At 41.1% G+C, this 26,867-nt stretch overlaps 1 protein-coding gene across 1 annotated transcript in view; it reads right to left on the reverse strand.

Annotated features, from left to right (window-relative positions):
- Window positions 1–5,477, reverse strand: part of lnx1 (ligand of numb-protein X 1) — a 49,778-nt gene extending 44,301 nt beyond the window's left edge. Inside the window, exon 1 of the mRNA XM_008407478.2 lies at window positions 5,204–5,477. The gene's annotated coding sequence lies outside the window, so the exon portion shown is untranslated. The remainder of the gene's footprint in view (window positions 1–5,203) is intronic.
- Window positions 5,478–26,867: the final 21,390 nt, after the last annotated feature.

Below are 26,867 nucleotides of genomic sequence, written 5' to 3' on the forward strand. Positions count from 1 at the left end.
ACTGCAGCAGTCTCTTTTTTTTAATTATTATTATTATTATTTTTTATCATTTCTTTGATTTACAGAGATAACGAATATCGAACGACTGCGATTTCTCCTCTGGATGTGGGAACATCAATACCACTCGTCTCAGCAGCAGCGACAGAAACAGACGGTGGCAGACGAGTCTGTGGCTCTCTGTTCCACGACAATCGCTCATCTCTGCTAATCCACGGCCGGGTATGACACGGTCTCAATTATGCCGAGTTGTTGTTTTCTGATGCACGAGTTTATGTTTTGGTCGATGCGCCGGGACGGCCAGCCGGCGCACACGTCATACCCGGAGCAGGTGGGCTCCTTCGAGCACATGGACACCAACAGATGGGCCTAGTCAGGCACACGCCACTTTGGCAGGAGCGACCGTGTTGGCGCTCCGTTCGCTTTGTTTCTGGGGCCGTAGCCGGCTCTGCGCTGCTGCATGACGACACACCGGCTCTCGTTCAAAACGCCGCCAACAGCAAAGGGTGAAGTCAAAATAGAAATGTACAGCAGCTTTGAAAAGGTATTTGCCCCGTCTAATTCTAACGACAAAGATAAACCGAGTATGTACAAAAGGTGGTTTCCAAATGAATCCATTTTTAAAAGGAAAGAAGAAAAGAGATATAAGCGTAAACATAAAGACTATAACTGTTACCCTTGGTGAAAACTGAGATTTGCTTTTTTCCCAGAATTATTAAACACAAGGAAGTTTTATTTTTGGTCACCTCGTGAATGCGAGGTTGACACATGACTGGTCACTCTGGAGAATCTTCACTGTTTCATATTTTCTCCTTTTTTAGATAATGACTCTCACTGTGTTTCCGTAACCGTAAGTAACAGCTTTATAAAAAAATTAATGTATTTTTTTAATTTGTTTTGATGATTTGTCTTATATTAAAATTATGTTAATGTTCAGAAATATTTGAGGTTAGGAAGAAGAAAAAGCAAAAAACAAACACACACAAAAAAAAATCTACCAGAGCTCAAATATTTTTCCACAGCACTGCACTCCGAGACCGCTGCTTCTGTTTGGGTTGAACATATTCCGCTGCTCTTACAGCCGCCCCAGCTAGAAAGCTTTTACAAGGCACAACAAACACCGGCTTCAGTCTGCAACACTCCATGGAGCTGCATCGTAAGTGGGTGTTTGATAGCAAACACAGTCTTTCCTTTTGACATTATCAGTTTGAATCCCGCAGACTGCGAGGTAAGAATTCCCGCCTGTGGCGTATCTAACGCGGGAGGGCTAACGAGGAGAGGGCGAACTGTCGAACAAAGTAGAACTTTCCCTCTCCAAACGCGTGATGACAGGGTGGATTCATCACAAGCTGTGGCGCCTGCTGAGTGCGGCCTGATCTACGGAGCAAAGCGCTTTCATCACAGAACAAGCCTGAGACCGAAGAGGAAGAGGAGCGAACGCAAATGCTAGTTAGAATGACAAGACAAGACAGAAAGGAAGAAAAAAGATTTACAGACATGAAAAAATGATCCGTTCTCGGAGCCTAATCTCCTATACAAGAGTTTTTCACGAGTAAACTCGTTTAATGAGGGAATGCGGCAGCTCTTTGGTGTGGTGTTGTCTCGGATCTGCTTCTAACACATCCACTTCTCCCCGACGATTCATTCTAACAGCAGGAAATGCAAGTGGGGCGAGTCCATAAATAAATAAATAAATAACTCTCGGCATGATCAAAAACCGAAGCCGTTTTGTTCACAACTCATCCAGAATACTAAATCGTGTTTCTGATTCTGGAATGATTTTATCCCAACTTGGGTGGAAAGCAGTGGACTGTAGGGTTGGGTATTACTACTTTGTGGCTAATATTACCAACACATTCTAAAAAATAAATAAATAAATCATAACTCATATGGTTCTTAACCACCGGGGCATGGGCCAGTATGAGTCCATAGGTTGTTTCTTACTGGGCCAAAAATGGGAAAGACATGCAAATGATGCTGATGAATAGATGGTGTATTAATTACATTAACTCAATAAAATTATTAATTTTCAGTAGTAGTCATGTAATGAAAAATACTCCCAACTTTAATAATTACGTTACCAGTCATAAATCCGTATAATTAGCTTGAATCAGTTCTGCTGCTTGTCACTGGGCTGGAGGCAGATTCCATCAGCATTACAAATACAAACTATTTAACTGCTAAATGACTTGCTGCTAACCCTTCCTCCAGACATGACAGCCACACCAAATGAGTGAGTCAGGGTAATAATGTGCTTCCACTTCTCCTTTACAGCCATTTATTCAATAAATAATGTGAACTGGAATTGGGGCTCCATATAAAACATCCGCTTAGGGTCTTATAAAAACTCAAGGCGGCGCTGGGGAAATCAGAGCAGCGCAAAAAAAAAAAAATCTGCACACTGGTGAGGACTGAATGCAACCCACATGCCACCCAATAACAGGTTGTTTCTTCAGAAATATTAGCTGAGCCACTGCGCCGGACTGATGAGCTACAATAAACCATTTCCACAGGAGGAAAGGGCAGCAGAAGAAGAGCCGAATGAGTCACAACTTAGAGATTTTACAAAAGTTTCAAAACTGATGCTTTAAGATTGAATCCAAAAACTGCATTTTAGTCAATTTGGTCATTCAGGTGACCTCAAATTGGAGAAGATGGTTCAAAGGGCAAAGCTTTTGTTTAATCTTTTGAAATATCCTTTATATCTTTAATCTATATGCACATTGCCTTTATGTCAACTGCGTTGTGTCGATTGACACGCACTGACTGACATGCTGACAGTGATTACTGGACTCCATCCTTAGGTTCGTTCGGCGCCGACTGTGTGCCGCCGGGTTGGTTTAGTGGAAAATGATGATGTGTGCTGCAGTTCTGAAACGACCCTGATGTAAACAGCCCTACTGGAAGAAAAGATCATGCACAGATGCTCCTGAGACCACAAACATATGAACCTGATGGCACACACAGGCTTGTCTCTACATACACCCAGTCTTCACGAATGAAGAGTGGGTGACACGCCCATGCCGGAGGAGTATCGGCTTTCTCCGGCTCGGTTCTTATGCGACAAGTGAAGTTTGAGCCAATGCTGTCGCTGAGGACGATGTGGGAGCTCTGATGGGCTATGAATGCTTTCCACACTTGGTAGTCCGGTAGACTGGGTTCGATTGGGGAACAAAGTAACAACATTTGTTACTTGGGCAAACTCTGGTCCGCCTACAGGTCTCAGTTTGGTTGAAGTGAACTCGAATACATATGTGAATGAATGCAAGCGGACCAAAGACCGCTCCAAAAGCACCAGAGTTTGCTTTTTTGATCGTTTCCTCAAACGATCTGGACTTTCTAGGCAAACGGACTTAAGTTTTAATACCGTAAACTATACAAAGCCAGTGTGAATCCACCCTAAACTTGATTTGTAGCTGATTTTTATTTTAAGTTTCTGGTGGCTCTAGTGGCCTTTATTTGAAAGTAGTTCGACAGGAAAGAGGGGGAAGACATACGGCAAATGTTGCCAGGCCGGGAATCGAACCTGCGACCACCAGCACAAAAACTAAGGCGTCAATACGTGGGTTGTGCTTTGCTCCTGCGCCACCACAGCACATCAACTAATGTTTTATTTATTATTATACTACTCCCTCTCAAGTGCTCAAACAGCCAGAAGAAAGGCGGGCTTTCATGATCCATAAATCTCATTGTGTCCATGTTTCTCTTTTGTCCTTAGCTGAAAAAAAGAGGAAAAGAAATGTTTACATTGTCGATACTACCCTTTCTCTTTTGTCTTTGAAGCAGTCATGGCAATCCTTGACTCACCACACTGTCCTTCGACATAAACCGTGGCCCAATCTTCGCCTGAAGTATACAGTATTTTATGTAAAAAATACCGCTGCCGGATCGGTCTCGGATTTCTCTCCTGTGATCCGACTTAATAATGACACAAGACGGTGCGAGGTCAGCTTTTTTGGTTGTTGTTGTTGTTGTAACGACCGTTGATGAGTGTGGAAAACAAGCCGGTGGCGAGGTATCTGTGTCTGCATCAGCATTCAGAGTGTTCACACTTAGCTGGCGTGTTGCTATGTACACATCCACTCCTCGGGTTCAGGAGAAGACAGGGAATCGTATCTGCTGATCAAACACACCCCGAAGATGACAGGCGAACCGACACAGATGACCGGGGTGTTAACGTCACTTAACTTTTCTTCTAACTTTTAGCGGAGTTCCCTTGTCAACACAAGGCAGTTGCTCTGTGAGTCACACCACCGATAAAAGGTGACTGGATTCAGGGAGCAGCAGCGAGAACCGTCTCATAAATAGATCAGTCAGTCATTAGGTCATAAAAAAAGAAAGAAAACCAAACACAAACGACACAAAAATAGTAATAGCTAATCAGACTTTGGACTCATATAATCATGGAGCCAGAGAAAGAATCAAGATCAGGCAGCCAGGAGTTAAAAGAAGTACATGCCAGATGCAGCACATGCAGACCGCAACATAGTTAGTCTGTTGTGTTCAGACATGCCCCAAAAACACTGAAAAATTCCAGTAAGTCTTCCACCATTTTTTTTCTTCTTTCTTTTCTCTGGAAAACATCTGCTTTGTAACCACGCACAACAAAACAAGGACAGAACAAAGACGGCAGCGTTCCTGTTTAACTGCTTACACTGCTGAAACATTACCCAAACATTTAGCTTCACCAGCTAGAAAGTAAATCAGCTTTTTTCCCCCCGCCCAATTGTCAAGATACTCTACATGCAGTTTGTGCGTATTTTGTCAATGCAATAATAATTACAATAATAATAGGGGGAAAAAGCCAAATAATGGAAATCGCTTTTTGTTGTTATTTATAAATAATAATGTGTCTCATTAAATAAAGTTCACATGAGTGTTTGCGGCCTGACTGATACTGACTGACTGCTCTAGAGTCGGTGTGATCTACAGCTGCAGCCAGATGTGAAGCCTGGTGAAGAAACATCTGAATGAAAAAAACAAAATACAAACACCTGACAGGTGACAGAAAATCTACACCTGCCATGTTCTGCTCACTTATAAACAGAAAGTGCAAACATACATGCAAATGACTTTCATGCCAATTTAAAAAAAAGATCACTGTCATGCTTTATACTACAAAGTGTACAAAGTGCTCTGACTATTAAAGTTGTGTTTAACCCACTAATCTTTAAGAGGAATTGGAGAAACGTGAAAGCGTACTCACATAACCTCATTTTGGAAGTTCACTTTCGGCACCGTCGCTCACCTGCACAGGTAAGAGTCTGGCAGCGGGTGTAACATTAAACCCTTTCAGTGAAGGGAGGTGGAGAACAGCGAGAGGTAAATGACTCACAAAACAGGACTTTGTCCCGGTCTTGGAGTCTTTGAGTGGCTGACCGACCTTCGGGCAAAATAAGTTATTATCTCATTCCCTGACTTTTGGGAAAATCTTCCAACTCCAAACTCCCGCGGCGTGTGGAGCAGAGCTCCTTCTGCGAGCTCAAAAACTGCTCATCTCTTAGCCGGCCCAGGTGATCAGGAAGTGGCGGTGAGATGGGCGGAGACAAGAAATAAAGGTAAACAGGAGAACTGCCCCAACCTGCTTTGGGAGTTGAGGGAGAAACTGGATTGGGACGAAACGAAAGTCTGAACGGAAATCACCCACAAACAATGTGTTTAAAAGGAGAATTTTAAAAATCAAGCAAAATTGCACGAGTGTTTTTAACCGACAGATAATGAAGGGATACAAAGTTGCAGCAGCGATTCATGTCTCTGCTTTCGGCACACTAAAAGTCACGTAAACATCTCAACAATGAAGAGCCCCTAATCGTACAAACTGGTGATAATGCTTCGACGTATGTGGCGAATGCACACACAGCTATACATCAAGATGCTGTAATCCCTGCTGCTTGTATGGGGCTTTCCTCTTTCTGTCGTGGTTTTCCCTCTCTTTGACATTTGCTGCTCCTTTAAAGCCATGCCTGTGCCTGGCTTTGTACAAAAACAGTAGTTATCCCAGATTCAAGGCATGGCTCCTCTCTCCTCTTTTTTTTCTTTTTTCCCCTCCAACACACAGAGTCTGTGAGCCACAGGTGCTTCAGGGACTCGCATCTCCACAAAACGGCAATTTTATGAGTCACGCTCTGACGTAGGACGAGCCGAGCCATTTCCCCGATGTGTCTGAGCAGCAATGCCGTATCTGGCTGTCACACTTTGTAATACAATAATTTTTTTGATGTTTTTTTTTTTTGTTCTGTTGCGTGTGCAGACAGACACACACGTTTCTTGCTCAAGGGCATTTTGACATGCTGAATACCTGATCTTAAAAAAAAAAAAAATGGAAGAAAACCACTCCACTGCTGAGCAACGGCAACCTCAGGAGCAACATGGGATACATTTAGTTTCTGATTCATTGTCTTAGATTATTATGTGTTAAATTGTTTTTTCACTATCAGCATGAAGGGATGGACATTCTGCTTCCCATCACCAAAATGTAAAGTTGGATATATTGCTATCTTTTGTTCGACGGTCACCAAGTTTCCACTACAAATGTGAGCAAAACGTTGTTGATAATCCACTAATGTAAAAAAAAAAAAAAACAACTAATCTGTGATTGCTGTTTCCATTAGATAAGAAAAGTAATCAAAATCAGAAATTATGTTTGTTCACACGATAAAAAAATAAGCTGCGCCATCATCCTCCTACCACTTTCTGTCATCTTCTTCGTCGTTTCCGCCAGTAGCAACATCCGGTTGTTGATCGTGACTTGTGCGATACGAAAGTAGAGTTTCCATTGCAGTTTTTTGGAACACAAACTAATTTCCATAAAGCTCTGAGCCTTTTATTGAAAAATGTTTTGCCGAAATTGTTCCCGCTCAGCCAATTTTTTCATTTTTGTAATTCCAATTTGCGCAATTATACAGCCAGTGGAAAAACGGGACTACCGTCTTGAAAAGTAATAACATCAAATTGGATCATGTTACAATCGTAAATGTCAGCAAAGAACCCATGGAAGATGTATCCATAACTGTGGATACATCTTCATAACTGCAAACTAAACCATGCACCATTCTTACATTTAAAAACATTTCTTACATTTGACACAAAATTGAACTTTGCAATTGTACAAAATGTTTGAAAAGCTCAACCAGGACCAAAAGACTAAATCTCACTCAATGAAATTTGGTATTCAACTGCTTAAACGAGATAATTTTAAATACTAACTTCACTGACTTGCTTCGTCTTGTCACAAAATAGAGCATGCGAGCTTTTTACAATACACACGGCTATGCAGAAGTGGGAGGTTTGAAATGTTTCTTATGAACGTTAAAGATTATCTGAAGGCATTGTGGCTTCTTTGAATTGCTTAATACTTTGATTCTTAAGCACCTTATTTGCGTACACAATCAACTAAATACTCTGTTGTACATCAACTTTTTAAAAAGAGTTTGAATGCCAACACATTGATCTTTGATTCTTTGATATAAGATCCCCCCCCAAAAAACACAGTATCAGTGTTACTGTGAGGATGTTAGCGTCCGCATTTAGTTCCTAATATTGCTTCAAAAAAGCTTGAGGCAATCGCATTCAGAAACTTGTGATCAAAGAAAGTTAACAGAACAAGGAAACCCTATGCTTTCCTGCTGACTCAAAGATCTGAATATGGACAGCAGAGCTCGGAAGAATGGTTCCCGATGCCTCCGCTGTTTTCGTTCTCCCCCCACTTCCTTCACAGAAGACCCGTCCTGTCCTCCAGAGGACGGCATAATATGTCAGGATGTGCTGAGAGCCAAGAAGTGCCCAGAAAATAGCACCGCTCTTCCTAACTCATGCAATGTGCATTGTCGCAGTAATTCAGAGGCTCAAGAGTTCCTCGAACTCTTCTGCGTTTTCTTTGAAGTTGCTGAGTTGGACCTGCATCTTGTTTCATTTCTGCTGATGCCTCAGCTCCCCGCTACTGGAGTTTATCTAAACACCGTAGTGCAGGTGAAACCAATCTCCTACGTCTCTCTAGGACGATTTCTTTGCTTTCTCTCATTTCACCTTTCCTCTCGGACTGAGGCGAAGCTGATCTCACTCGCTCCGTCCCTTCTCAGCTATATGTTCCCCGTATCGCTGCTTCCCCATGAATCCGCATGAAAGATATCTGCCTTAGATTTCACATGAGAACCCGAAAGGACAGGGTCAAAGCAAAGTCATTCAATATTTCCCCTTAAACAGACTATTTTTCAGATGCTTATCATGTTCTTCTTTCCTTTTTAACTTGTACTGTGTTGAAAGGGGTTGGTATTTTTGTTCACAGCACTGATGCAAATACTTTATCTGGAAACAGAATATGGATAAGAAAACGTCTGATGGGATCACAAAATGACAGAATAATTACAGTGATGGCATCATTTAGTACAGATACGACAGTCCTGTAATAAAGTATTCACCCTCTTTTTGAAAAAATAAAACGTAAGCTTGATTGTAAATGCGTAATCAAGCTGATGTGCATCAGCCCGGGTTTAAAGTGAAGTCTGATCCGTCTAAATACCCAGGTTTTGGTTCTGTTGAAGCGTACTCTGGCGCAATTTGAATGTCTATCAACAACAAGTGAACTGGAGACCGCTCCATTAACATGAAGCGGACTAAAGCGCAGAGCATTCTGGGTAATCAAATCAAAAGTGTGTGTCTAGCGGTTTACCAAAGACAAAAGAAAAACCATACAACTACTAAAATCTGATGCTACCCAATTTTTGTTCACATTGCGTGAGGAAGGAAGTTGCGCTCAGTGTCTTCTTCAGAGGTTTTCATCTCGATCTCGGTGCAGCGCCACCACCGGTGAGGAAGGGAACAGGTTTTTCAAAGTGTCTGGATTGTTTGACACAAACATTACAATTTTTGGACTCTGATCAAACCGATAAGCCTAACGGATCATCAGGTGTGAAATCATCATTAGATGTAGGTCTTTTTAAACAACACCCCTGTTCTCCCGCTCCACTCTACCATACTAACCACTGAGGTACTTAAAAATCACCTCTGGAGGAAAACAGAAACGAGACGAGGTTTTCAAAACCCGTTAAAAGCTAAAACAACAATAAACTCATAAGGTTTTGGTGTGGCCTAGTCAGTCTGGATATCAATTAAGATATAGACTTCAACTAAGTTGCTATGGCAAAGCGTTGATCAAAACGACTCTGCAAGGATGAGTGGACCAAAAAGACTTATTGCCATTTATTTCAAATGCTTGATGGATGATTTTGGTTGATAAAAGTTTCACAACCAGTTATTAGACTTTGGGTTAATTTATGTTGTCATGTAGTGACAGGGTGGTTAAGATAGCAAAATATTCTACTTTTGAATATCCCTTTTATTTTTTATTTTTAAGGCAAAGAAGTAGCTAAAGAAGGAAATGCACAGGTGGTATTAAAAATAGGCATTCTTTTGCTGCAAGACTTTATTAGCCAGACTCATTCTTCTCCTTATTAGCCAAACATCATTAGCATTTAGAATTTAAAACTTTCCGTTCGGCTCCCCTCTGCTTAATGCATTGTTACTTTGTGAACAATTTGATAGCTTCTTAGTTTCCTGAAATATTCTAGTTTAAAATGTTGTGACTGTGGGATTTCTACCCTGACCACAACGGCCTCAAATGGGGCAACTTTTGGGAAGGCGATCTTTCAACCGGAAAATGCTTCTTTTTTTTTAAATGTGTGTTTTCTCTCCTCAGTAGTCGAGTGCTCACACTGCTGGAGCAACGAAGCCCTCTGGCTAAGCTGCTTGAGCTTATGGGAGAGAAGACGTTGAACGGCCGACTCCCCAAACCCGAGTTTATGGCACGGGATAAAATGAATCAATTTATGGAAAAGTGTTTTTTTTTTTTTTATGGATGCAGTGCTGCCTCATTTGTTGTTGACTCTTAAAATGAGCGCAGCACAACTAAAACTTTTACTGACTGCAAAACGTCCACTGATTTACTCCTTGAAATACACCTTGGGAAACATTTTGTGTCATTTTACAATTTTTCTTTTTTTTTTTTTTAATGATTCCCGGTTAGACAATCCAGCTGCTCACTCCAACAAGAGGAACTAATGGACTCCACACTCACGTTCCACTTTATTCTACAGATTTACCGAAGCGCTCACTAACGCAGTTTGCAAAACAGCTTACGTCATGGCAGCAACTCAGTTCCTTTAGGCGTCCAGACATGCTGAAGACGACCTGTCGAAGCTGAAACCAGGCATCAGAATGGGAAGAGACGTTAAAAAACTTTGAACGTAGCACGTTTGCTTCTCTAAGGTTTACAGAAAATGCCCTAAAATAGAGGAAATATCCAGTGAGCAGCAATTTGTGTGGAGGATATTTTATTCACATACGTTTAATTTGTTAGAACCAATTGCACGTTATTTAAATCCCACAGCCCCCCTGAGTTTTGCTGCGACATCCATTCGTTTGTGACCGTAGCGTAACCAAATGTCTTGACAGCTACTTCCAGGTAACTGATGATCCACATAACAAGACTCAAATAATTTCAGGTTAAGTTCTTGATTGTGACAATGAGTCAATTGTACTTTGACAGCCTCCACAGTCACCAGATCTCAGTCCAATAGAATACCTTTAGGATGTGAAAAACAGGAGATTTTACAGAAGAGGATAAGGGCTACTGGAAAAGAAGGATTCTGACATTAAAGTCGTAATTATCTTTTTTTTTTTTCAGTAGGCCTTCAGTAACAAAGTTTGCCTAGTGTATGCTGTGCATGACGCCGTTTACTAGGGAACAATTTGAACACAGCCTTTATTTATCGCACGTTAAATCTGCCTTACTGCTCGCTTGGAAAGAAAAAAAAATCTGATTATTCTACCAGAAGACGAAGTTAATTAATTGCTACGATTGAATGATTTCCATTAACGCAGTCTGCTTCTCTCCTCTAAATTCCGGGCATTATTTGATACCATAAAATGGAAATAAAAACGAAGACTGTGCCGGAAGTGTTTTTTTTTTTTTTCCGTTTTACTCAGTCTGTAAAAGTAGTCCCCGCCGTCTACATCCTCTGCCTTCACATGAACGCATTTTCTCAGGCGAACAACTTTCGATTTCTGCAGGTAACCTTCAGCGTGCCGGCCTAATTCAAAATGGCATCTGAAATACACAAGTGCTCCTGTCTAATACGGTTTCCCTCACCCTTCACTCACAACAATAATGGAATGTGGCTTTCCATCACGGCCGGAGCCACACACATCCAACCATATGCGCTTAACTGCACTCACACACACAGGCACTCACAAAGGCACTCACAAGCGGTACATAAGCACTAAAAATGCCACACGTCAGGCAGCGGCCATCTATTAGTCTGCGCCGTGACACGGTTGGCTCTGAGCCACCTCTGGCACGCTTCAGCCTGCAGCTGAGACGAGACGTGCAGGACGGATGAGTTCTGGAGCATGTTCACTTCGCTTCTTTTAATTTGCACTAAAAGGTATGTTGATAAAGTAGGACAGTCGATTTTAATTTTCACCCTCCTGGTGAAGCAGCAACAACAAAAAAAACTAAACACATAATGATTTATTCAATAAGTCATTAGTCTTTAATCCTGTTTTTCACCCCGTGCCGAATCTCTGCGTGCGTGCGTGTGTGTGTGCCGGCCTGACATCTGCTCCATAAGCGGGAATCAATGGTGAGGATATTATCATTCAAAGCGCAAAAGAAATGGCTGACGTGATTTGCTGCGCTATTTGTCAAATGTCACAGTGACACCAGACCAGATTGCAACAAAAAAAAAGAAGAAGGGAAGACATTTGTACATAATCGGAAACGGGGACGAGTTTGAAGCGGAATACGGAATGAGGATCTGGCAAGCGACGAGGTCCAGAGGGACAAAGAGACGGGGATGGAGAGTGGTGTGTGCGTCTCATTCATTTTTCAGAGTCGAAGCGATGGACTGAGTGTCTGTGGGAGGGGAGCACAGAGTTGGAGCATTGCTGTTCCAGTCGGCGACATTCGGCCAACAACAGTCAGCCAAATGAAGATAAATGCACCTAATGTGTCCGCTGCTACAACCGCACCTTCGCTATGAAACTCGCTGCCACCTACAAACTCTCCTTCCCCCACACGGCCTTATACTAACTAATTAAATAAACAAGACCCCCCCGCCCCCCCACACACACACCAACACACACCTCAATGCAAAGCACAGGCATTCGTACAAGAAGAAACAATGAGCGCGCGTTGGTTCGTGTTAGCAGAAGTGTGCTGACGGAAAAACTAGAGCAAGGGACACAGATGCTTGACAGCGGGACAGTCTCATTATCCTGGTCCAGTGATAGAGGGCCAGCAGCGATTCCTGCCGCCCACATATGTCACTCACGAGTTGCCGTTGGTAACGGCACATTAGCCTGATTGGCAGCGGGAACTGAAACAGGGAGCCCGGCTGATTTGTGTATCATCTGATTCGAGCCCAAATAAAAAACCACCGAGCCTTATGAAAGCTCTTATTCTCCCATAATTTATTTCACAATTTGCGCTTTAAACATAAAACTGCGCAAATTTGAGATATGAGCAGAAATTTGCTTAATGGAAACACGGCAATTAAAAAAAAAAAAAAGTTTTTCGATAAAAAGTTTTTGTGTTTAGGATAAAGTTGTTTTGCAGCTGTATCAAAATTACCATATTTTGCAAAACTGCGATGGAAACACGGTTTTCGCATCACACGAGTCACGTGATCAACAACCTGATGTTACCACTGGCAGAAAAGACGACAAAGCCAACAGGAAGTGGTAGGATGAGCATGTCTTTTAATGACTCGTCACGTGAACAAACTTATTCACGTGTGATTTTAATTTGCTATGTAACGGAAACGGCGCAATTCAAAAATTGTGTATCTTTTGTTTTCTTTTCTCGTCAACAAAATTTTGCGCACAACTGTCATGGAAACGCAGCTACCGTGTCATTTCTCCCCGCTTCGCTCTCGCCCGCAGCTGCAACCCATACTCCTGCTAGATACAGGAGTCATTGTGCCACTCTTTAAGCTTCCAGTAAACAACAAATCCTTTTTAGACCCCCCCGCTCTTTGTCATCGTTGTTTTGTTTCCTGTTGCTCCTGATTCCTCTTGGACGGCCTGCTTTCAACTTCGTTTCTCGTTACTTCGTTCTACACTTGACCCTGCCTGCAATAGGATCCAATCCAAAAAAATAATAATAAAAAATCAAAAAAATGAAGCATGTCCTTTTCCTTTCACTTTATAAACAGGTGCCTCTTTGCATTACATCTTCGCTTAAAACCCCAACCAAAGAAGCACATTAAAGGCCGAGGCTACGGCGTGACAAAATGTGGGAAAAGTTTGACGCGTACAAATGCTTTTGAGCTTTTTTTTTTTTTTTTTTTTTAATGCCGGCTTCTGAAATGTCCCAGCTGTGAAAACACATTTTCACTCCTCCGAGGATATCTGGTGCGGGACGTGAGCATCCACAGTCTAATTTTCCGTGACATTTATATCAGGATCTGTTGGGAGAGTTCCTCCCTCCCGTAGCACCTTGATGTCTTCTCCTGTCAGTAAAAGCTCCTCCTGAAAAATGTCACTTCACGGCCTACTCATCTCACGCCGACTCTCTTTCATAATGTATGGAAGGGTTGCATAACAACAAGCAAAAAAAAATAAAAAAATACAGAAACAAATAAAAAGGTTTGTTGTTGGCTTGTGTCGGTCTCACTTTAATCATTTTCGCTGGATTTTTGGAGTGATTAAAAACGGGCTTGTGACGCAACCGGCCAGATGAAGAAAGTGAACAGACTGGTTCATTCATAACAAACATAATCCTCTCATCCCTTTATTCCATTCAGCTCAACCTGCATCTGCACCTACAGCATGCAGTGAGCAACGAGCCATCCCCCCCCGCTCCCGGTCCAGACGTTGGCAAAAGCAGCAGCTTTTGCGGAAGACTGTATGAGTCGAGAAAGCGTGTTTCTGTTTAGTGCGTCTGACTCCCGAGCACCGGATGATTCAGACCCTTTATAAATATTCACGACTCTCTCCTCCGCTCCCACTGGCCTAACTGCGATCGCATCCGGAGGAGCTTCAGATCTTCCCGAGCGCCTCGACGGAGGACTGAAACGTCTCCACTGAAACCGCGGAGCGACACGCGTCCGTTTAACAAGGCCACGTGTCGTTCCACTCGGAGCCAAACGTGAATCTTCGTCAAGTCAAAAAGTTAATTGTTGGAAACAGTCTAATCGCCTCGCGAGGCCGCTTTGACATCGCATGAGCTTTTTCAAGCCTGTCTGTTGCCATGGTAATGGGTTTCCACATTAACGCTCGCTGGCACAGCTTTTTTGTGCTTGTTGACACTTCAATGAAAATTTGTCTCGATTTGTTTTATGCCCTCGTGTTTTGGAGTGCGACTGGAGCGAGTTGTGCTTTTGCCAATTCGGCCCAGATTATTCCCGTGTTGCATTGATTTATTTATTTATTTTTTTTACCACGTCTCTGTCTGGGCTGGAGAGGTTGCTGTGCAGCGGTGACCATTGTGCTCGCTGTTCCAGCTGCTCTGCCTCTCGGGCTGGACACCAGCAGATAACGCAGCCTTTGAAGTGAGGCGTCGGGCCGCCTCTCTTTCAGACTATAAGGGAGCGTATTGTTAGATCAGCTGCTGTAAAACTAAAACAACACAAACGCTTCAGCATTCAGTGCTGTGAGAACAGACTGCGTCTGTTTTGCCCTTTCGTCACACTAATTTAAATGTCAGGCATTAAGAAATCCCTTAATGTTTTTTTTTTTTTACTTTTATTTATATAGATTGACTCATTGAGATCCAAGACATGTTTGGATAAAACACAGCAAAAAAACAAGCAGTTAGGAAAATTTGACTCAAATAAGCTAATAAAATATGAGCTAAAAACAAGTTTCATGTTTTTGTCTTAAAAGAAACTTGAATTGTGCCAAATAAGTCAAGGTGGAAAGGTTCAGATCCTGTTGTTGTAGAGTGTCACACACAGATGGAGCAGAGTACGAAAATGGTTCGTCTGTCCTGCCTGACAACAGGAAGTGGATAAAAAGAGCTCTATAAGCGACACATTGTGCCTCCAAATGCTTAAAACTGAAGAACAGATGAGAAGCACCTGTCAGTGTGAATAGGGGTTACAGAGTCGTGACTAAAGTTTTAGAACTTTGAGATCCATAAATGGAGAAGACGTGAGACAAGCGGTGAACCTTCTCAGAAGCGACCGACGTCAACAACACGTCTACTGGGTCAAAAAAAAAAAGAAAAAGGCAAAAAAAAAAAAAAAAGAGGAGGAGAGTTACAAGATGAAAACCGGTGCTAACCAACCTACAAATGTCTGTCTCATATTGGCTAAATGACATTTTGACAATCCCCAAAACACTTTTACACCACACCAACACACAAACAATCAAACGTGGTGGTGGTGGTGTGATGATCTGGGGTTTACCTGCCACTGAAGATAGAACCATGTGTTCTGCGCTTCACAATAAATTAAAAAAAGGCAAAGGTTGTCTGTTCGTGACCCATAGGTCAACCTTGCTTGGATCATGACACATACACTAACAAATGGTGGCCTAGTCAAAGTCTTGACTTTTGTTCTGTTGTGCTGCAGTGGTATGGCCTCAAACAGGAAGACAGTGCCTGAAAACTCCGAAATGTCGCCAATTTGCAATATTTCTGTTTAAAAGAATAGACCAAAAAAAAAAAAGTATTTTATAGTCTAAAACACTTAAATGTGACAGAAAGGCAGAAGCACAACTCTGCATTCAAAAGAACGTATCTTATATCACTGAAACAAACTGTTGTGTGTTTTTTTTCTTCAGTAGCCAATCGCTTCAGCTTCCAGCACAGTCACCTAATGTTAGAATACATAAACAGTTATTACTGACTATTCATAAGTACCTTACACAACCCCAATTAAGATAAGATTTATTTACAATTTGCTTACCATCATAATTTTTTTTTCCATTAACTTTGTTCCCAACCTCAACAATACTCTAAATGATGAATATGTATTGCTACCATCAAAACATTCAATTTCTAGCCATCGTGGGAGATGAAGCCCAGCCTACAAAAGAAGTCTCCGGCGACGGAATATAAATTACTCTGAATGTTGTGTGCGGCGAGTGAGCCGTAAATATGCGCAGTTCATCTCCATATTTGCAAAGGTGAAATGACTTGTATTTCAGTGTATTGGCTTTTCCAGATAAAGCACAGAGACGAGGCCGATGCCTATCAGCAGTGGGACGTGACAGCTAGCGTAAAATATCTAATATCGTTTTTTCTGTAAGCTGGAAGAAAAAAAATTAAAATCAACAGTGCTACGTAAAAGTATTCGTACCCCTTGAAGCTGTTCGCATTTTGTCCTGCTGCTGGCACAAACTTTTATATGATTAAATGCCAAGCAGTTTTTTTTCTTCAATCAGCCACTTTTTGTCTTTATCAATCCACTGCAGCCGCTTGCTAATAACATTAATTAATATTATTAGTGCAAAATTGTCAAGGGCTAGGAATATTTTTGGTACGACAGTTTGCAAATAAATTCGACCAGCATGGGGCTATTTTAAAATGACTTTTTGCGGGGCATATTGCAGCAAAGTGACTCGGTGTTCTTTGTGACCCAGTCAGTGCAGCAGGGAAACGTGCTCCCACGGTGACAGCGAAAAATAAAAAAATCTGCAAATACAGTTTTGTCCGGACGAAACTGACTTTTTAGGTCTCAATCTCTGCAGAGTCCCGATTTTCCAAGAAAGGCCCAACGCAAAAAGGGGTGAGAGAAAGAAGATTGGCATTTCAATCAGAAGATGTGGATGCAGAGGTATATAAAAGAGTTTTAAGAGAAGTGAGTGATTAAAAGGCAAAAAAAGAAAGAAAAGAGGGATAAGAGATTAATGCGGCTTCTCCGATGTTAGTCTGGAAAAGGCATGGGGTGAACCTGAGGTCAGACGCAAAGCCGTGTCTCCGTCTCTCACCTCCCTCAACGAACATCGGTTGCATCTTTGTCCTCTCGTCTCTCTCCCCCCGTGGCTGTCCTGTGACCCCGAACAGACATGGAAGTTAGCACCTCTGAGAGGGAGACGCAACCAGACGTCTCCCTCTCAGACGTTAAGTAATCAAATGAATATTTCATTACTTAACATTAACAAAGAAACGTCGGCAATGACGGTTTAGGCAACGCACACGCACATGTTTCTGCTTTTAGACAAGGTGAGCTTTTTGAAAGGAAATTCTTAAAGACTGCACAACAGTGTCGAGCTTTCTCTCTCTGTAAGCCCAATCAGACATTTCAGGTTTGTCAAGCCTTGCCATTGTCAGCATTGTGCTGCGATTCAAAGAAAATAAATAAATAAATAAAAATTTTCGCAATGGCGGTGTTTCCAAGAATCGCAATTAAAATCACACATGAATAGGTCTGTTCACGTGACAAGTCACTAAAAAACAGGCTGCGCCCTAATCCTACCACTTCCTGTCGTCTTTCCCTCCAATAGTAACATCCGGTCATGTTGACCACATGACTCGTGTGATGCGAAAGTAGTGCTTCCAATACAGTTTCGCGAATCACACCAATTTCGATAGAGCCGAAAAACCACCTCAGTTGCTCAAACTGGAGCAAATTTATTTTCGTAATTCCAACTTGAATTTTAAGGTGGATGAAAACGCGGCTGGTGACGGATCAACGTTGGATCGGCGCAAAGCTAATAGAAGGAAACATGGGAGCGTACAGACTTGTGTCAGTCAGTCTTTAAAAATGAGAACCAGAGCAACAGACCGTCAAATAGTCAGCGTGTCTGAAGCCCCTCGTACCAAACTGTAATTTAAAGTGGTCTACTAATCTCAGAGGGTGAATGAGTGAATATCAAAGTGGGTCCTTGAGATGGCAGTAATCCCATTTAGGCGACCCCTAATCCTGTAATGCAGATGTCCTAAGAACAGAAGATAGGGTTGGATTCTGACTGCGGAGGGGTATCTGCTGTGATGACAGGCTATTTGGGGCCTGCCTATGCAATGCATGGCTACCTAATAATACACCCAATAAGGTGTTTCTTTATTATTTATTCTTTTTACGCCACCCTTAATGCAGCCGTAACTGCTACATGCACCCCCCACAAAAGTGGTATCAAAACGTGCAGCTTGCTCCACCTTTTGAGCTATTATTTTTAGTGGGATTCTGAGTTAAAATGATGACATAAATTGCAAAAAAACTGCAAAACCCCATATAAGTCAATGGAGGCTCTGCTCTCTGTTACACACACTGTCCCAGGTGCAGTCGTTAATTACCATGGTAACGGCTCCAACTCTGAGCACAGGATATTATGGTCTGACCAACGCAGCTCCAGGTGAGCTTAGCAACTAAAGCTAACACACAGTTTGTAGCTACTTGTTATTGCAAAGCTTGAGAATATTGAATATCCAGCGTCAGAAAGAAGACAGTGGTTAAAAGTTACCTGTACGTGCCTTGTTCAGTGGAATAATTTGTTGGATGAAAATAATGCGGGAGGAAATCCACTGCTATGAACAGGCTGAGAACAGAAGCAGCGATTCGGCAGGTAAGTCAGTGTGTTTGTGCTGAAATATGGTAGTGTTATACGGAGTATGAAATTATTTTTAGGCAACTCCTTAGTTTTGTTTGTATGACAATTATATACATTTAACATGCAGTCGGAGCGCCCCGCCGATTTAATATGTTCTTGCGTAATGTCTTGTTTTTTCGCTTCTTTTTGAGATTCTGCTTAGAAGATGAGGCTGTGTTACATCCTCCCGCTGCTTTTTATTTTTAAAATGGTAAATTTAGGTTTCCTCGACTTTTATAAACTAATGCCTCTTCAGTGCATCCTTATTTTTTGGTATTACTGTTGGTACAGATATTAGGCAAACACTGTACTGCGTCTGCTAGTAGTTTAAATTAATTTCAGCTACACACTTTTAGAAGAATATTCAGATTTTAACATATTTCAGTTCACTCTTACTCAGTATCTTCAGTGTTGTTACACCTCTCAAATATTTTTTTGCAGTTTCTTTAATTGTGATACCAGTTTCTTTAATTGAAGCCTTCATTTTTCTTCTCTCTTCGCTGCTCCGTCTGTCCACGCCCACAGCCAATCAGTGAGCAGCAGCGATGCTTGCGTCAACTGCTTCGGTGGGTCCTGCACATAGACATAATATAAGGATAGACGCCTCATGGACCGCTCTCGCCTATTGGTCCTGCACATAGACATAATATAAGAGTAGACCCCGCATTGGCTGCTCCAGCGCAGGAAATACGGCGGCCATCTTGGAGCGGTCGGCCCTCCTACTTTGCTCAACCAAAACAACAGAAGATGCTTCAGCACTGAGGGATATTGTTGTTGGGATCGATGGACTATTGATGTGAGGGCTTCACAGATAACAAGTAAGATGGACATATTATTGTGTATATTTTATGATTAGAATATTACTTTACTGTATTTATGTCCACCGGCGAAATATCAGCTAATATTAGCTACAGTGTTTGGTGTAATACTGGGTTCAGCCCCGCTATGAAGGCTAACTGATTCCTTAAATCTAAAAAAATGTATTATTCTCTAACATTGACTTAGATTATCTGACACAAGAGCCTACATTAGAAATGAAACAATGTAACATATATTATAAAACTTATATTACGTGTAATAACATTCCCCAGTAAAGTTTACACAGGTGGTGAAGACTATTTTTTATGTGTAATTATTTCACTCTGTCAAAAGTAAGATACATCTGAAATTTTCCGTTTTTATTTTGAAGGTTTCCTAAAGACAATGTGAGGAAGAAGAGAGACGGATTCACTGCAGCATGGATGAATCTCACATCGGATTTTGGACTCGATCTCAGCTGCTGAATCACTCTGAAGCTAGAACTCGTCTGCTGGAAAACATACATATATCTATATATATTTGTACGTACATACATACATACATACATACATACATACATACATACATACATACATACATACATACATACATACATACAATAAATATTATTTAGTATTAATTAGAGGTGTGCAGATCGATCATAATCGGCTGATTTTCGTGAAAAAGTGCATGATCGGTGATCGGCAGTCATTGGCTCTTGTTGCCGATACCGATCACCTGCATCTCATTTCGCAGCCTGCCTGTGCAGCTGGTCTCCTCTTTCCTTTACACTGCGTAAACGCACAGCAACAAATCCTAAGCGATGTGGAACTATAACRCACTGAGTGAATGGGGAAGTTTGCGTGTTGCGGCGGAAAATTGAAGCACGTCAAAATGCATCAACACAACGAAGCTAWTATGACATAAAAACAATGCCATACTTGACGGAGTTTGGCTACATTGAGGCTCACTGCAGTAAAAAAGACAGACGGATGATCAGACAGAAGGTAAAGCAGCCCACAGCTACAGACACTCACCCGGATTAGCATGACGGTCAGAAAGCTTAACAAATAACCCGCAAAATTATTTAAGTCTTCGAGCAGCGATGCAAGACACTGGTTCTGCTCTCGTTGTTGAACTGCTGCTACGCGCTACAGGTAGTAATATTTCACAGACGGAGCGCCGCTTCTGCTCCACCTGGTAATGACTCTCACACTGAACCTCTGTTTAAAGCTGCAGCATCTAACCTAAAAAAATACATTTTACATACGTATTAAAACTTTCGCTGTCCTAACATGAGACAGATAATCTCTAAAAAAAATAATCGACCTCCTCCCTGCTCTGCTTAATTACTCCGCTCAGTCAGAAACAGTCACTCAGAAGTAGCAGTAATCAGCTAGCCGCCATGCTATCAGGAAGTTTTCATTCAGTAACTCTGGATTGTTTATTGTAATGGATCCTGTATTTGCCTTTGAATGTTAAGCTTTATACTTGAATTTTTTTGGCAATGTTGAGAGGTTTTATTTTGGCTCTTTGCATTATTTAGCCTCTTCAGAGCCTTCATATGTTATCAGGTTGTTAAAGATAGTATTACCAATAGCAGTACAATTTGCACAATGCCGGTTTTGTTTAGTTTTGTTCTTGGAAATTTTTTTATTAAAAACAAGTTTTTGTCGAAATTATGGTGAATTCATGGTTCCTTTTTCCACATAATGTAACCGGTAGTGTTTATGATAAAAAAAAAATAATAATAATAATTATGTGATCGGTATCGGTGATCGGCACATCTCTAGTACTAATCATTATTTATTTGTCATTATTAATCATTATTTATTTGTGTTTGTATAGTTATATTAATATGTATTGATATTACTAAATAATTTATTAAATAACTTATGAACTGCTGTGTGCTTTGTAATATGATCATCATACATCAATATCAGAATATTCCTTTCCTATTCTATTGTTATAGCCATTAAGTATATTTAAATATACTGAACTACAATTGTTTATAAATGTAGCTTTGATAGATGTTTGAATATGGTTTCCAGTAACAAAAAAGCGTGTTATGATTGATTAAATGCGCTGATACGTCATTGTGCTGCTAAACACATAACGCTGAGTGGAGTTGTGGACCGCTCCAAGATGGCCGCCCTAAATCTCGTCAGCGACAATAGGCGGGAGCGGTCCATGAGGTCTACTCTTATATTATGTCTATGGTCCTGCACCCTCTGAAGCAGGACCCTAAAAAGCAGGGCCAGCCCCGAAAAAAAAGCTCTGAAAGAGCCGAGCCGAGCCAGTGAAAAGGGGCAAATTCAACATGAAAACGAAGAGTCAAGTAAGACGAGAGAAACTAAGATATTTAATTTAAATGTCTGCAACTTTTACAGAAGTTGTTGTTCTTCTGTGGTTATAATTCTGTCAGATTGGAACCATAAACTCCATCCATCCACTCATTTTTAAAACTAGATTATAGTAGACCGATTTGTCAACCCGTTTGCACCCAAGAGGGGGGTAAAATTAATTTCCGCCTGACAAAAACATACATAAATAAATCAATAATAGCCTCACAGTTATCAGATTAAAGTGCAAACTTTTGGTACCTCTGTAAAGGAAAGCTATCAAAGAATGGTTTCCTGGTGTCAGCACTATTGTAGCGTTTATCTTGCCTGAATTATTAGTAATACAATACAATAAATTTTGCATTTAAACCTCGCCAAAATATTTTCATAAATAAATATTGCAAAACATCACTAAAATATAATTTTTTAACATAAAACAGCATTTTAGACTTTTAAATCTACATGTTGTGGAAAAGTTCACCAATATGGACTCAATCAGTTGAAACTTATTTTTTTTAGAATTTTTTTTACCGAGAAATTTCCCAGAAGGAGAGGTCATTTTTATTTTAAACTGTAATTGTTACCTAATTAAGAAAGGGTCAATAAGTGAGCTGAAGGAAAAAGGCTAACGGCCACTAAGTTTCACATCAGAACAGCCTAACAAGGCCCTCGAGGATCAACATGGCCAACATTAGGAAATACGTCCTGTCCTCTTGGTATTACACGAAGAGGAACACAAAAGAAAGCGATCTTTAAATCCTGTATGTAAATATTCATTGGCAGCTCCCTGGAAGCACAACAAAGAGCGGCTTCAGCCTCAATCAACAGAAAGCAGTGGAGCGGTGAGCTAGGAAATTATGCACAGATTCAGCTCATTTCATTCTCTTTTGTCATTTTCTATTACAAGAAAAAAGCATCTGTGTTCAGTCATTATGCTAAATTATTGAAATGAAGGCATCGAACGGGATTGGACGGAGCTCTGAAGTCCTCTGTTTACTCCTGTGTAAACGTGCCGCTATTGACGGGGTCGCACCCGTCAGACCGGCTGCAAGACAATTATGTAAGACTGGTAGAAACTGACAGAACACCAATTTGTAACGCGGCACGCGGTGGGCCGGAGGTGCGGAGTCTAATTGCTCTTATCTAATCTCCCGTTGGGACTAATAAAGTATCATCCAGTTCAATTCGGCTGTTTTGCTATTGATCTTTCCTCACGCTGCTGTGAATAAAGCTTTGATGACGTTCTGGCGGCATCCCTGTGGACGTGTGAGGTAAAATGGATTTTAGCCGCTACGATCCTAATGAAGCAGGCTGCTAATCTCTGCTGCAAGTCACAACAAAACAGGCTAAACCAGGGATTTGGTATTTGACACCTTTGATATCGGGGTACGCTTGGCTTTGACGTAATCATCAGACATCCAAAGCTCAAGTACAACAGTCTGCGGTTTAAAATTAGTGGTTCGTTCAGAAACGGCGAGAAAGAAACATTCTCAGTGAGAAGAAACCGTCACCTACACACATCACCAGTTAAATGGAAAGGTTTTGGTATTCTCTGAACTATGTTAAAAATCACAAACATTAATATGTTTAATTGTGGTCTGCAAAAGTCTACTATTTATTTAAGGTTCTTGCTGAAAAAGACGTCTTGCTTGCATTTTGCCACAAGCCATGTCAAGAACTCGGCTAACATCCAAAAGGTGCTCTTTTCATGAGACCAAGAGGTTTTAACCATAGACATCAATACGTAGACCCCTCATGGAGCGCTGAGTCGTACGTAAAAGCGTCCGCCATCTTCTATGTGGCAGCAGGGCGATCGGAGCTCCTTAAGTTCTGTGCTATGTGGACTTGTTTCAACCATTTTACGTAACAAACTGGATTCATTAGGATTACCTTCCCCACGTAAGGATGAAAGATCAGAATTACTTGACTTTGCAGCCAGAAATTCGCTTCTGAACAACCAGAAAATATTTCCTATGTAGTTAAATTGGCCCGAAATAACCGCTGATTGTTAGCGTAGCAGCTAATGTTTTCATACTGTTTTCTAATGAGAGAGCTGATGAAAAACTGCTGTTAGAGGAGAAGTGGATTTTGTGAGGAAAGATCAGTCAGGATCAGAGCTGGAGCTGCTGTTCTTAGGTCTGTTTCCAGCTCAGCTTCACCATGTCGGTATTTAGCTATAAAGATGCTACGAGTCAGAGCCCAACATGCTGAAAATGTCTTTTTCTGAATGTGAAGGAAACGTATACGAAACATAGATCGTATGCATTTTCTATTACACTTTTGGATAATTTCTCTTTTATCCTTGGCTTTTGCCTGTGAGACATCTCAGAAGTCATTGGAGTTCTCCCAGTGTGACCAGCAGACTGCAGCCCTGCCTGTGACCAATGTTCCCAGTATAATAAATAAATATTTTATTCTTTCACTTTTTGTGTATTTTTAAATATCTCAATCTGAAGTATTAGTGTAATAATGTAGCTTATGTAATGAAATAAAAATAATTTTCTCTGTTATAATTATTTTCACTCTTTGCTGTCAATAGCAGAGTTAACATACTGTAATAAATATTTATTATCTGGAAAAAAGTAAGAAAAATATGTAGTATAATGTTTGGTTTGACAATGATTGATTTATAAATCAAAAGTCATTTCTCAATAACGTATAAAAAAATAAAAACGGGAAAATTATTTGTTTCTTGTCTTGAAATGTTAAATGTACATTAAATTATGAAATTATGTAAATATATTCTTTAATAAAACACTGTAAAGGTGTGTCTGTTCATCAATTTCAATATTAAAATGATCAGAATCATTTCTATCAAATAAAACAAGCTTTTTATTCAGAAATGCCCCAAAACAATTAAATAATCACATCAAAAGTTAGAAACGCTCTCTTTAGTAATTTCTTTGATTGCCAAATATTAATGTGTGTGAGAAAATGTGTCAATGGAAGGTATTAACTTAAAACACTTTGTAGAACGGCACTTTATAAAGTTCGGTCCATTCACTTGTATTAGCTTACTGGCACATATTCCACATTCAATATGGCGGACGCTGCTACAGCAACGGGCCGCCCGCTCCATGAGGCGTCTTCGTATTAATGTCTATGGTTTTAACTCCCACAGCTCATGATCCTGAACACGCCATTGTCCTGGTGAAACATGGTTTAATAATCTTGACCTCAAACACGTAAGAAAAATGTATGAACTATGTTAAAAAGCTAGCTTCATGCTAAGAAACTAACCGATTTAAATGAGATAGGCCAGTTCAATGAAGAATGTATACATAATTTGGATTACAGAAACCCTAAAATAAATTCAAACTTGTGTTTTTGTATATTGTCTGTAAATAACCTTTGCGAATCTACATAGCTGAACATAGACAAAAACATCAGTACCCTACAGGCTACTTGTTAATAAGCTTAACGTGCTGTGCTGGTATTAGCTAGTCATCTTTTAACTAACATTACCTGCATCCAACAGTTTACTCAACTCAGTCGGTTAGTTTGGGGGAAAAAACTGCAAAGTTCTTTGGGTTTAGCTGGTTTGCTGCGATGATTAAAACATACCTGCGTAGCTCTGCACAGCAGCAGCAGGTCTCCTTCGCTGCCGAACAGGTGTAAACCCAGCGCGAGCGTCTCAGCGTTCATGTTGCGTTTGAAGGCGGCTCGGAAAAACGGGTTACGACGTGTTAACAACCGATTAAACAGTTTTAACTGCTGAAAAAAGTGACAAGAGGGCACAGATATGGGAAGTGCGGAAGCTCCTACTATATCAAATTGATATAGGAATAACAGAGAGCTGGCCACTCTGAGGTAAAAAAAAAAACAACAACTTTCAGTCCAGGGGCGGCACGGCTGACTCTGTGGGCGGGCAATGTCCCCTAATGCCGGCCCATGCCGCCTGGTTCACACCAACCCTGTTTATACCTTTTTTAATTGAATTCTGGTTTGCTTGCCTGGAAACTCTGGTTCGTTTAGAGTGGTGTGAATGCGCAATCGAACTCTGATGCAGACCAAAAAAAAAACCAAACTCTTACGTATCGGTTCGGCTGAAGTGAACTCTGGTGGTGTGAATGCTAAGAGGACCGGAGACCGCTCCAAAAGAAGAAAGTGGACTACAGCGCCGGGCATTCTGGGTAAGTACAACCAAAACAGATGCGCGCGTCTAGCGTTAGAGAAATGGCGAACCTAACCAGCAGAAAATATAACAAATGTTGCAGTTTTGGTACCCAATATGTCCACTGGACTATGTGGTGTGAAAACATCCTTAGTGTGATTCAGAATTGCGACTTTCAAACTAATTGCAGATACATTTTCAAGCTAGGATTAGCTTGTAGACTGCATGCTCTGAAAGCTAGCTTTACAGTTTTAATGCAGCAAAATCATATAAAATGTTTCTAAGTGTAGGTATTTAAGTGTTTTAAAAATTACAATGAACTATATACCCAGAAATGCTGTCAAATTATGTTGTGCCACGTTCATTTGATTGGTAAAAGCGGACAAAGTGACAGAGGTAACCGTACAGCTTCTGGAGTCATCGGAATGCAAGTGCAGCCGCTGCACAGTCTTTAGCTCTAATGAGCCTCTGACTTTGAGGCACATCAATGAAGCGCCTCATTCATAATAAAAAGCTTCAGCCCTGCGGGCAGCAGCTAAATGAACTGGGACCGAATGCAGGCAAACTGTTTAGACGTCTCCCTCGGCTCGGTGAGTGTCAGCTGTGATAATTAAGCACACAACCAACGTCCTCGGACGCCGATTGTACTCTGCGTGGCCTAACAGACAACGGGTTGGCACAAATGTAAACATGCGACTCAGAACAATTATGTTTTAAGATTACTAAGCGTTTCAACCAGCCTATGTGTCAAATTGGGATCAAAAGACTCACGATAAAAGAAATAAAAATTCCCCATTTCTTTCTCCCAAACCTCATTGTTATGCATGTAGAAACCCAGTCATTACATTCTGCCTCAAGCTAACATTTCAGCCTTCAACATCCAATAACGGAGAACTTGTGAGAAGGCAAGTTTGGGATTAATAAACATGTTGCAATTAAAATGTCCAGCACGGCCGCCGACTCGTATAGAGTTCACCACGAAGCTCTGAAGACATTCAGCTGTTTGTCGCATCCTCTTCCTTTGGGAGTGATCTTTGCAGCTTTGCAATTCTAAGTAGGCCTATGCACAGCAAAGCGCTCGGTGG

Source organism: Poecilia reticulata, linkage group LG4, assembly GCF_000633615.1.
Source record: "Poecilia reticulata strain Guanapo linkage group LG4, Guppy_female_1.0+MT, whole genome shotgun sequence".
NCBI lineage: Eukaryota > Metazoa > Chordata > Actinopteri > Cyprinodontiformes > Poeciliidae > Poecilia > Poecilia reticulata.